The sequence below is a fragment of the Sitophilus oryzae genome, unplaced genomic scaffold (assembly GCF_002938485.1).
Source record: "Sitophilus oryzae breed Bouriz unplaced genomic scaffold, Soryzae_2.0 scaffold_1063_pilon_pilon, whole genome shotgun sequence".
NCBI classification, from domain to species: Eukaryota; Metazoa; Arthropoda; class Insecta; order Coleoptera; family Curculionidae; genus Sitophilus; species Sitophilus oryzae.
In genome coordinates this window covers 1,113,751-1,126,212 of record NW_022145686.1, presented here as the reverse complement: position 1 = coordinate 1,126,212, position 12,462 = coordinate 1,113,751, and the positions used below count along the sequence as shown (strand labels likewise).

At 31.7% G+C, this 12,462-nt stretch overlaps 1 long non-coding RNA gene across 1 annotated transcript; it reads left to right on the top strand.

The window, feature by feature from the left end:
- The first annotated feature begins 1,720 nt into the window (after positions 1-1,720).
- On the top strand, positions 1,721-3,526 carry LOC115878770. The gene is made up of 3 exons (XR_004049598.1): positions 1,721-2,494; positions 3,091-3,238; positions 3,297-3,526. It is a non-coding gene; the product is annotated as an uncharacterized LOC115878770 (long non-coding RNA).
- Positions 3,527-12,462: the final 8,936 nt, after the last annotated feature.

The window sequence follows — 12,462 nt, the reverse complement described above, 5'->3', positions numbered from 1 at the left end:
AAGGAAAATTGTATTAAAGATCATGAAAAAGATTATTATTTTGAGTTCAAAATTAAAAAAGATTTTTGTAAAGACAAGAATGATAAAGTTTAAAAGAAGAATGTGTTTTTGTTTGATAATATAACGTATGTAAAGCATAACATATATTTGTTCAGTAATTTTTACTGAATACTGTTGATTATTTATAATACCAACCCAGAAAACACGAACTAATGGTAAATAATCGGCCAATTGCCGTAAACGATGGCTGAGTAACGGCATCGGCAAAATATAATTGGTCCTATGTGTTACCGATGATTGAATTTTGGCCGTTGGCATTTGAACGCTGGCATAACGTTGGCACTATTTAAGTAATAATTTTAAAGTAAACAACCGGTAGTGCGTCAACGGAACGGCAACGTGCCAACTTGCATTTCCCATTCTTCTTAAAAATTTGCGTTTGACGTATCTCTTCTGTCAATGATGTCAATTATTTGTCCCGCCAACGCCGACCGAAATGGAAAAATGAGAAAAGACGCCGCTTGTGTCTTGACTTTGGAATATTGGAATGTGTTTTAAATCATTCGTGATCTTAGTAATTTTTTAAGTGTTGTGAAGTTTTTATTGTATTGTTCGATTCTTGCTGCTTTGAGGAAAAATGAATAATCAATTGCTAGACATTAGTAAAAACTATCCGACAACGGTGACAACTTGGTGAGTTTGCATGCCTACTTTTGAATCATTTTTGTGCACTTACATGAAACTATTTTGTTTAACAGATCAGTATTTAGAATGTCTACTTTTAAATCCAAAAGTAAGCGTCAGCAAAGACGTTTAATTAACGCAAAGGTAGAGAAAGTAATTGGTGAATTGCGAGCTGAAAATTTTACCTCCGAGGCTTGCTCTGAAGATTCTCATTGTCCTCAGCCCATAGTACAAATCTGTACAAATAACCATACTTATTCTACGCCATCAAGTTCTTCAGGTTCTGTTTTTAATGAAAATTTAGGTGCTTGTCAGATATAACACCCTCCGAATTTTGTACCTTTTTTTATATCACTCGAAAGCATACATCGAAATAAGTATTTCAAGCCAAAAAAAAGTGTGGATGATCCATAATTTAATGAAAAAATAAACATCTAATTATTGCTACAACAGGCTACTTTCTATGCGAAAACTCCTCTAAATTTTGTCGGCGTTGCCAGATTCATTCATTTCTTCTTGAAAGGTTCATTAAAAAAACACGTGCTGGTCGGAAGAAAACTCGCGTTAACAACAGATTATTTTAAAATCAAGAAAAGGCGATCGTCTGATGAACTGCTCCTACCCATAGCTGATATTTTGCCTACGAGATCTGACTGTTTATAACTACAAAGTTGCACGAAAGAGTTTTGATTGCGTTGGTTTCAACTTGTTTGGGGGTTAATCTGTTGTATTTTTTATATTTTAATACGAATCTGAGTGCTTTCAATGTCCTGATTTTAAAATAACTTATAATCTGTTCTTATCGTGACAGCGCTACTGTATAAGGATTTGTTCGTCCGGCGACCGGCACGTAAAATCAAGTGAAAGCAATCAGATTCGTATTAAAATAAAAAACAAAACAAAAGATTAACACACTCACGGAAAGGTTGAAACCAACGCAATCAATACTCGAATGATGAAAAAAAAACGGCGTCAGCCATGGCTATGAAATGAACATCGCTGTCATTTTATATGTAAAATTATATGGGGAATGTCATCGATCGTAATTTCCAAGCCAGCTGGACGCAGTTTTTTTTTCGATCATACGGTATTATGTATCATACAAACAAGAAATAACTTTGGCAACAATGCTTAGGCAGCTTACATCCTTAACAACAAATGGTGACAGACGGCTCCGGCGGCAAGTTTGAATCGAAAGAGTAAATTGATCAGGCAAATATTACAAAAGATATCACCAACTCTATTTTTGACTTATGATTTATTAATGCTTCTCACTGATTAATTTTGACCTTTATATTAATAAAAAATGCATATAATCGTCATATTTTACAATAATTACACGCTTATACAACTTCACCATAACCTAAAAATGCGCTTTTAATTTATTTATTTTTCAATAAATTGTGGTTCATCCGCAATTTTTTTTTGCTTAAAATTCTTATTAAGTGTATGCTTTCGACTGATATATAAATAAATGCCAAATTCGGAGGGTGTTATATCTGACAAGCACCGAAAATTTATTCAGTTTACATAAAAAAAATCACATACTGATGTAATCGATAGCAGCTCTGATAGTTTAAACAACAATTCCCCTGAAATTTTTGAAAATTACCCAATCACACCAAGCCAGGACCAAAATAGTAATTTTGATATAGGTCAATTCAGATTGGCGGAAAAGATGTTGCCACATGCACAAGAAAATTTCTTTCTCGCTTAATTTCACATCAGTTAACTCTTAATTTAAATTGGACGGGAAGAAATGAAAAAAGTGGTCTTAAAGAGCTTGGAAATCTAGTTAAGGTCATTGTAGGTAAGTAAAGCTTAATTCCAGGGTAAATTAGATACAATTAAAAAAATATCACTATCAACTTTTTTTTTAAATATTCGGCTTTATCAATTATAATACATAATGTCATTTTCCATAAGAACTAAATGTGTTAGAGACAGAATATAGATCTTTGGTAGGAATTAAGCAGGATATCAAATTATTATAAGCTCAATCAATTTTATAAACTCAGAAAAAAATTAAAGCGATTTTGCAATTTTCGGTTTTGTTCGTATAACTTCGAACGTAATTGGATTTTTTTAACTTTCAAAACAGCATTTTATTTGGCATGAAAATGCTCAACTTTGCCCCGATATAAAGGACCCTGTATCTATTACGGTTTATATATATATATACCGTATCATCGAAAAAAAACGGCGTCCAGTTGGCTTGGAAATGACGATCGATGACATTTCCCATATAATTTTACACATAAAATGACAGCGATCTTCATTTCATAGCCATCGCTGACGCCGTTTTTATTCGATCATACGGTATATTCCACTTCAAATTTGTAGCACCCTGTATGTACACAAATGCACACATATTTACACAAAGCATATAATTTTAATAATTTTTAGCTTCTGTTAGGAGAAATCCGAATTCCAAAAACGGAACTGCGGACGAAATTGAACGCGTGATAAAAACTTGGCTTCGCAATGCTGCTGATAGAGATGGGGGGAGAGTAAGAAGAAATAAGAATACTAATTGATTTGATGGAAGTTGATGGTAAGATTATTATAACTATTGTATAAAGTTTATATAAAAAAGTTATTCTTTTTTTCAGATGGAACGTTTTATTTTATTTTTATACAAAGTTTATTCGAAGGAGTTGTTGTTTATTTTGCTTATTGTAAGTTCATATAAAAAAGTTATTAAGTTATTCTTGTTTTCAGATGAAACGTTTTATTTTATTTTATTTTTTCAATTTGTTTGAAAGAATGTTTTTTTTTCTTTATTTGTGTTCAGCCCTGGGTAAATATGTATATTGAATATTAATGAATTATTTATATTATATCTTCCTTCATAAGCCTAATGTATTTTTATTTATTCCTAGCCATTTTTAAACAAATAAATAATACAGAATATTACAATTCGATTTTTGCAACTTTTCTGAAAGAAGTTTCACGCCGTACAAGGAAGTATATACAGTGACTGGCTAAAATATGGAACAAATTTATTTAAAAATTACATATATGATTTTTTAAAAGGGTGCTCGAACACGTCTATCAGATTTTTCTTGCGCATTTTTTGTTCAAAATAAAATATACAGGATATATAATTTTTAAATGAATTTGTTCCGTATTTTAGCAGTGTATATAGGGCTATTCACAAGTCCTATTTGAAGTTTACAGAGAACCAAAAATCCAATCCTCTTAAAAACTGGGGCAGGTTATTCATATAAGATATATCGCAACTCGCTGCGATATATCTCCTAAAAATATTTTGAGAATGCAGTGATGCCGTTTCTTGCTAAACTCGACAACAGCTTCGTTTTTTTTTACATAGAACATCCCTTATATTAGCTTGTTTTTGAATTGATCTTGAAATTTTATGTAACTTCTCTAATAATGCCCTATGCCTTTCTTCAACTGTTTTCGAGAAAAAAAAATATTTTCCAAAATTTTCGCTAAAATAGGAATCAAAAGAAGTCGGGATTTCTCAGTTATGCAAAATAGTAAAAAGTTGAATATATTTTTTTTTCGAAAACAGTTGAAGATACAGGTATAGAAGGCATTTTAGAAGTTATTTAAAATTTCAAGGACAAATCAACAAACTAATATAGGGGTGTTCTATTTAAAATAAGGATGCTGGTTGCCAAGTTTAGCAAGAAACGGAATCCTTGCGTTTGGCCAGCATTCTGCCGATTCCGTTTTTTAGCCATTACATCCTTATATAAAGTACTGGCCCGAATGACAATGTTTATTTTATATTAAATATAATGTATAGGGCCATAAAATTTAAGGATGTATAGCCAGCGTTGGCCCAACGATACGATTTTAGACGTTGCATCGGCCCAACGCCGTATACGGTCGGCCGACATACGGCTCGACTGTCGGCCGGGCGGTCATATACGGTCCGGGCCAGTACTTTTTTTTAGGTCGGTCCAATGCCTCAGGTGGATGACACTTCTTATGGGAGAACTGGCAATGGTTGAAAACTTGACTACAAGCGATTTTCTAGGAATCTTCCTTACCGATAAATTATTGACAAGAGTGACAGATAAAACCTTGACGTTCTTTCAGTATTACAGTTCATTTCTTTTTCTTTCTAAAGTGTGCGTTGAAAGGAGACAAAAACAATTTTTGGTGACCCATAATTTGTTAATCGAATACCACTTTTCTCCTTGTCGGGTCGTTGACGTTGACTTGTCGCCATTTTATTTCTTTTGTTTACAAGCTGCAGTTTGCTTTGCAAATTTAATACATAAATTATTTAGGCAAATATAAGTTTTTGATAAAACTTCTCGAACTAACGTGTAGGTAAGTGTTGATAAATAATTTTTTTTCATCTTAACATGCTCATTGTCATTCTCCTGATTTAGGTGACAGAAAAGGATCATCAAATCAAATTGAATTTTATATTTTTTCATCCCAGGACCGATAGTAAAATATATATTTTATGCATACCTTCCTAAATATCAACGAGATGAGCCATCGGAAGAAAGGGATCATAGTACAAAACAGAAAGGTGACCTTTTTTCTTTCCACTTAGGATATTGAAATTATATACTGTCGGCTAGTGATGGGCAAAACTGTTATTTTTAGATAACAGTTGAAACTGTTATAGTTATTTATAAAAAACAGCTTAAAACAACAGCTTAAAAATAACAGGTTTCTTTATTTTACTGCTAAATATCTGAAAGAGTATGAGACGGTCATCGCCAGGCGTATTAACGCAGTTGCAAGTTGCAACAATGACGTGCTCGGTGGTAGTATTTCCAGGGTGTCAAAACATTTCTAAATATCGATTGTTATCTAAAATACCTCTCTAAAAACGGTGGTTATTTACAAATAAGCGCTGTTTACAAATTGCGATATAAAAAAGCCAAAATTCGGCCACTCGTCTATAGTATATACCTACGCCCTGCCCCTCGATCCGCGTAGATCCTGAATTGCGTAGCAGTGTACAGGGTGCATCTCACTCGACGGGCGAGAAGCTCTTATGATTTTACCATTTGCGGTCAAAAAATAGCAATATAAGAAAATGTGTAGTATATTCTTCATAAGTAAACCAACTACACACTAGAGTTCGAATTAATTTTACACTTAAACTAGCGTGTACCCGCGACTTCGTTCGCGTCGAATTAATAATTTCTAATGGTGATGATAAAACAAAACAAGAATTTCCATTAACATACAAACTGGATAAAATTTTCTCACATTTGCCAAAAATAAGCTTTCTAACGTTGAGCAGTTTAAGCAGAATCGTGGTTAATCAATTACTCAACTTTTTGGAACACCCTGTATGATTTTTAAAAATTTCAAAATATGTAAAAAAAACAAAATAAATTATGCGTGTCCAGGCGTTTTCCGAAAAGACTAACCGTTTTTAAATAACAAATATTGTAATATTTGAGGGGCGTTTTCACCCTGTTGGAATTTGAGATTCGAGAAACCCCTCCTTATCGAACCTCAACCCCACAGTCAATCCGTTTGCAAAAAATCAGCTTTAAACGTCCAGCAGTTTAAGCAGAATAGTGATTACTCAATGGTCATATTTTATGAAACACCCTGTATATATTTTTTAAAAATCTTAAAATATGTAAAAAACATATTAAAATATACGTGTTTTAAGAGTTTTTCCGAAAAACTCACCGGTTTTTAAATAAAAATATTCTAATATTTCAGAGTAGTTTCACCCCTTAGAATTCGAGTTTCGAAAAAATCCTTCTTATCGAACCTCTACACACTAAAGTCAATCCGTTTTCCAAAAATCAGCTTTTTACGTCAAGGGCTTTAAGCAGGATCGTGATTAATCAATGACCAGATTTTTCAAAACACCCTGTATACATTTTTAAAAAATCTTAAAATATTATTCTGAAAATTTTTCAGAATAAATGTATACCTAAATATTGAAACTTAATAAGTAAGTACTGAAACATACAGCGCCATAATATCTCGACCTCCGTCCGTTATGCTCGTAACAGGTTGAAACAGAATGTATCTAAAACAACTGATGCGTTAATCCCCAACCTGTTTCGAACCTCCATCGACAATCGACCGATGCAGCAGCGTTCCTTTCCCACACCTATTATCTCGTCCGCCGCCCTGTTATACTTGTAACAGGTTGAAAAACAACATATCTAAAATGACTGCTTCTCCAACCCGTTGCGAGCCTCCATCGACAATCGACCGATGCAGCAGCGTTCCTTTCCCACTCCTGTTATCTCCACCGCCAGGCGTTATGCCCTCAACTGTTTCAAAAAACCTGCTTCTTTTATATCCTATTATTTTTAAGCTGTTGTAAATACGACCATTGACGGTATCGACCGAAGCAGCTACGTTCGCCGTAGCGCTTTCCCCACTCCGTTGTCCGTTGTCTCGCCGCCTGTATCGATGGTTGACGAAATAACATGTTTTCAATCCATACTAGTTGTTTTTTGGAATTGCTTCGAGCAGCATAGAATTTCGTGGTGATGCAGAGCGCCGACTTCGTTTTTCCTTTCACGAGCGGCCGATCTCTACGTGTCGTTATTTTATATCTGTTATTTTTTAAAAGTAGTAACGGTTGCGTTATGTTATTTATAAATAATTGTTATAAAATAACAGATAGTTAAATAACAACCCATCACTACTGTCGGCACTCGAGAAATATAGATAAACAAAGAACAACAGATATAAAGTATCCCAGAGGAAAAGAGAGGCAATACCTGTACTCTCTCTGATATTTGTGAAAGTTACGGCAAAGTATTGTTGTAAATGTCATCTTTTCGATCGACCTGAAAACTTCGAGCAAAAAGATGACACTTTCAACAATACCCTGACAGATATCAGAGACGATACAGGTTTTTCCTCTCGTTTCCCCTGGAATACTTTTAATTTATTATTCTTTGTTTATCTAGATTTTGCAGAGCACTATGAACGAACTCAGCTTGTATGTTTGAAATAATCGTTCAGTTGACTTAAAAATGATGATCGATGACATTTCCCATATAATTTTACTTTCAAAATTATGATATATATCTTCATTTCTAAGCCATCTATGACGCCATAGTTTTCAGTTTTGTTATAATTAATTTTGTCTCTTGATCTACTTGTAACATTATTCTTTTAATTTTATTAATTTATTGTGGTGAAATTAATTTCTGTTGTATATTTGATATTGATATTAAACATATTTTTAAAAAATGGTGTATTTTTTGTGTTTTTATGTATGTCATAATTAAAAATAAATGAAGAATTAAAATTTTTTATTTTTTTAAACTTCCCGCCATGCGTGACAATCTAGTCCATAGTTCCTACAAGCGAAATTGGGGGCGCTAGTAGCAGTAGACTTGTCAACAGTGTCAAATTTAAACGTCAATTTCACTTTCCAATATTTAGCAAGGCGCTCGCACTTCTTCTTGTGTATGTGTTTTGTGCAATGCCTGTTCTCCGGCAATGCGGCATTTGATTGATGCTGGCCCGTAAGAAATGTGTTTGTTGGGAAATTAATATCAAATATTTAAGTGATGGCTGAATACAATATGAATAAAATAACAATAAAATTGGTATATTTGCAATACAAAATTAAGTTTTAAGAATAAAGGTGTTACTAAAAATACTAAGAAATTCATATTTCTTTGTTTTAATCAGTCTAATGTTATTTACATTTTATGTAAGAATTATACCGTATTATCGAAAAAAATCGGCGTCTAGTTGGCTTGGAAATAAACATCGTTGACATTCCCTAAATAATTGTACACATAAAATGATTAACTAGAATTTTACAATCTTGGAAAATTTGATATTCTTGAATCTTGTTTCTAAATATTCTAAATTTTTTGATTTTCTTGGGATTTAGGTTCGGGAAAAACGCTGATTAAGTTTTCATTTGGTTTTTCATTATTTTTATTTGGCTTAAAAAAACGTTTTGGCTAACATTATAGCCTTCATCAGTGTTGTGTCATATGAAAAAAATAGTGTTGAATATAATCCAAAATATTACATATAAAATAGTCACACCACGCACCACATAATGTTTACTGCGTACTCCATAGTCAACGTAGATAGTTTTAGTGTTAAGGATAATAATCATATGACACACCACTGATGAAGGCTGTTAGCCGAAACGTTTTTTTTAAACCAAATAAAAATAATGAAAACCCAAATGAAAACTTAAATCAGCGTTTTTTCCGAACCTAAAAATCAAAAATTTTAGAATAATTTTACATATAAAATGCCAGCGATCTTCATTTCATAGCCATCGCTGACGCCTTTTTTTTAGATGATATTGTATTATTTGTAAATATAATTTTCAACTATCGATACTTGCAAAATATACGTATATAATTTGTGTGAATGCAAATAATATACATCACTATTAGACGAATATTGAAGTTTTTTGTTAAAATAGATCAATTTTCAAAAACCCAAAAGTTTAAAATATATTTACATTTTAGCGCCAATATCTTATGTACCTCTACATTATTTTTATAGAAAACATATGCTGCATTTGTATGGTTCATAGTTTATTGGCCAAAGTATTTATTACTATAAAAGGTATATATTTGTATTATTAATGTATATATTAATTTTTTTTTTTTGTTTGTTTTTTAAATACAAACAAAAATATCTAGGGTGCAGCCACACTAATCGGCGTAAAACCGTGCGTATCGGCGTAACGGCGTAACGTCCTTGAATCGATTTGCAATAATTCTATTGGCTAAAATTTTTGACAAATGAATTTGAACAGATAAAATTTCTGACAGAATGAATGTTTCAGGGCCAATAGAATTAGCTGAAAAATGCCATCAAGGTCATTAACGGCCCGTTACGGCCGATAACGCCGTTTTAGGATAGTGTGGCTGCACCCTGAGGAATAATTATGTTTTCCATGTATTCTACAACATATTTATTAATCCGTAGTATCTAACTAGCGTGACGTCATAAATCTCGCCCCAAGGCTGTTCTATTAGAGACGGCATGGGCCCGAATGACACGGTCAAAGTGTACTTGGATCAAATCTTTCGTTAGTATATTCTGTGGATCAAATACACTTGAACCGCAATCATGAACCGCAGCGTCCAGTTTATTTGATCCAAGTACACTTTAACCGTGTCAACCAAAAAAAAAATGGGTAATGGTGTGGATCCGGTGGCTGACCTTGAAACGAGTTTTTGCTGCATATAGTCACAGACACTACGCATGCGTACATCTTCGATGTTGCCAGATTGCAAGTTATTTTGGAAATATTGTTCAGTGAAACAATATGTGCATTTTCAGTGTTTTTGTCAATATATACCGTATGATCGAAAAACGACAATTCAGTTGGTTGGGAAATGACGATTGGCGACATTTCCAATATAAAATGATAGCGATCTTCATTTCATAGTCATATAGTCATCGTTGACGCTTATTTTTTTTCAATCATAGTACGCTTATATATTATTTATATTATTATTTAATATTTCGCACAACACGTGAACGTTTATTATGTATTTTCATATTCAAAATTAAATAGAAATAAAACACTAGATTCTTGTAATTAATCTAATTGCTCTCAGATTATTGCTACGTTTAAAAAGTGCTTTATTAAAAATTCGGGAAATTAAAAAGGATGTGTCCAAGTTTTTTTTTAATTTTTAGCAGCAGGCTTCGCTGTCATGTTCATAATAGTTTTTTAACATTCCATCAAACTACGGAGGCCTTAAAATGCCTTTTAACCTCCGTAATTAATATTGTAGAATCAGCTTCAGCAACATTAACAGTTACCCTGTTGTTTAACTCTGCTTATACATATATTGCATTTTTCTGCTACCTTAAGATTTCTATATTCTTACACCTAATTTATGTGATTTTCTTAGCATATATGATTTATAAACCATATTTTTCCTAATGGAAGCATGGAATAGGATATGCAAAATTAAGATATTTGAACATTTATTTCTTGGCTATAATATATAGTATTAAGATTAAGACATAACAAATATAAGAAAGATCTTAATATAAATCACAAACTAACTAAGTCTTAATTTGGTCTTGTATAAACACAGGTATTAAACTAATAAAGACTTAAAACTCAACTTCACCATATTGTCGGGTACGGCATTAGGAAATAAGAAATTACAGTAGGATTAAGAAAAGAACATCAAAGTACACGATATTAAATACTGTAATGTATTCTACGACACAAACCATCTCCTTTCTAAAGAGAAAAAGATAAACATAAAGCTTATTTTAGTCTTATCACCACACCCTTCTTATAAAACATATGTCTAAAATTGCTATTAATCCACTCAATTGATATTTTAAGAAATTTTTGGATACAAACATTATAATCAAAGTATATTATATTAGTAACATTATTGGTAAAATCACAGTAAAATGTTACATCTATCTCCCATTGACGTGTATTGTTCTATAAGACTCGTCATGATAGTACTTCAATACATCAGTACATATAATCAAAAACTATTGTTGCCTGTAAATAACTAGAAATTAAAATGAAAGAAATAATTTTTTTTTATGAAAGAAAATAAAATAATTCTAATACGTTTAAAACCATAAGAAAAATATCCGTAAATGATAATTTTTAATTCTAATGTAAATATATAAATAAATGTTATTATTATTACAATTTATATATCATCCCTTAATTTTGGATATTGAGATAAATCTGAAAATTATAAAATTAATTATAGAATTTGTATTATTATTGATTAACGGTACCCTTTCAACTGCAAATAATTCGAAATAAACTGCAATTTGGCAACATCGACGATGTGCGCTTGCGTAGTATCGATGATCAAATGTAGCAAATATGGCTTCAAGGTCAGCCACCGATCCGCACCATTACTTCATATTTTCTCCTTTACTTTTTTCAGATAAATCCAAAATAACCGAGTTATTTAAGTTTAAAAAAAAAAATGTTTTTTTTTTAAAATGTTGAGTTGAGAGCCACCGATTTTTTCTGTATTTGCATCCCTTTTACGGCCGCAAACTATAGAGTAAAGCCGTAACTATGGTAATATCAGAGATTAAGAAATTATACCGTGGGAAATTTTGCGATGAACAGGCAGTTCTAAAAAGTTTTCGAAAATATACAGGGAGTTAAAAGAAATGCAACATTTTCAATATCTTTTTTAGCGAAAAAACCTATAACGTGTTCCTTGGGGTCGAAATATACCACCCTGAAAATATTTGTACTTATTCAAGACTCACCCTATATGTATATAAATATTAGCAAGATTAAAATGTTAAATATTTAGTAAAATATAATGTTGTATCTAGACATTCAACATTAAATTTAAAAATAATTATATTATTAATTTAAATGTAAATTGGTAAAAATAAGTAAAATGAGTATATCGAAAATAACAATAGATTAGTAACGTTAACAATATATTTTTAGGGTACATACCAATTGCATCTAATAGAAAGACTTTAAGTTGAAGATATAAATAAGAACAAGTACAGGTTGTGTTCTGTTCACTTTGAATTTAAAATGTTTAACAATCTACTTTGTAACCGTATAAATTACAATGCGGTGCCCATTGCTTTTCTGCTGAAGAAAAAATAAAGCCAAAAAAAAAAAAATTGTGGATTTATTAATTTGTGAAATTGAATATTAATAATTTGTTACGCCCATTGATGGGCAAAATTTGTACGTAGCCTCTTATATTGTTCAATAAATATCTTATTGGTATTTTTTTAATTTGTTTGTAACTCCTGGCATGTTTTTGTTAGTTGCATGTTTTTTAATTTTAATTGTCTATTCTTTACAGTGAAATATTTAATTGAGTTTTTCAT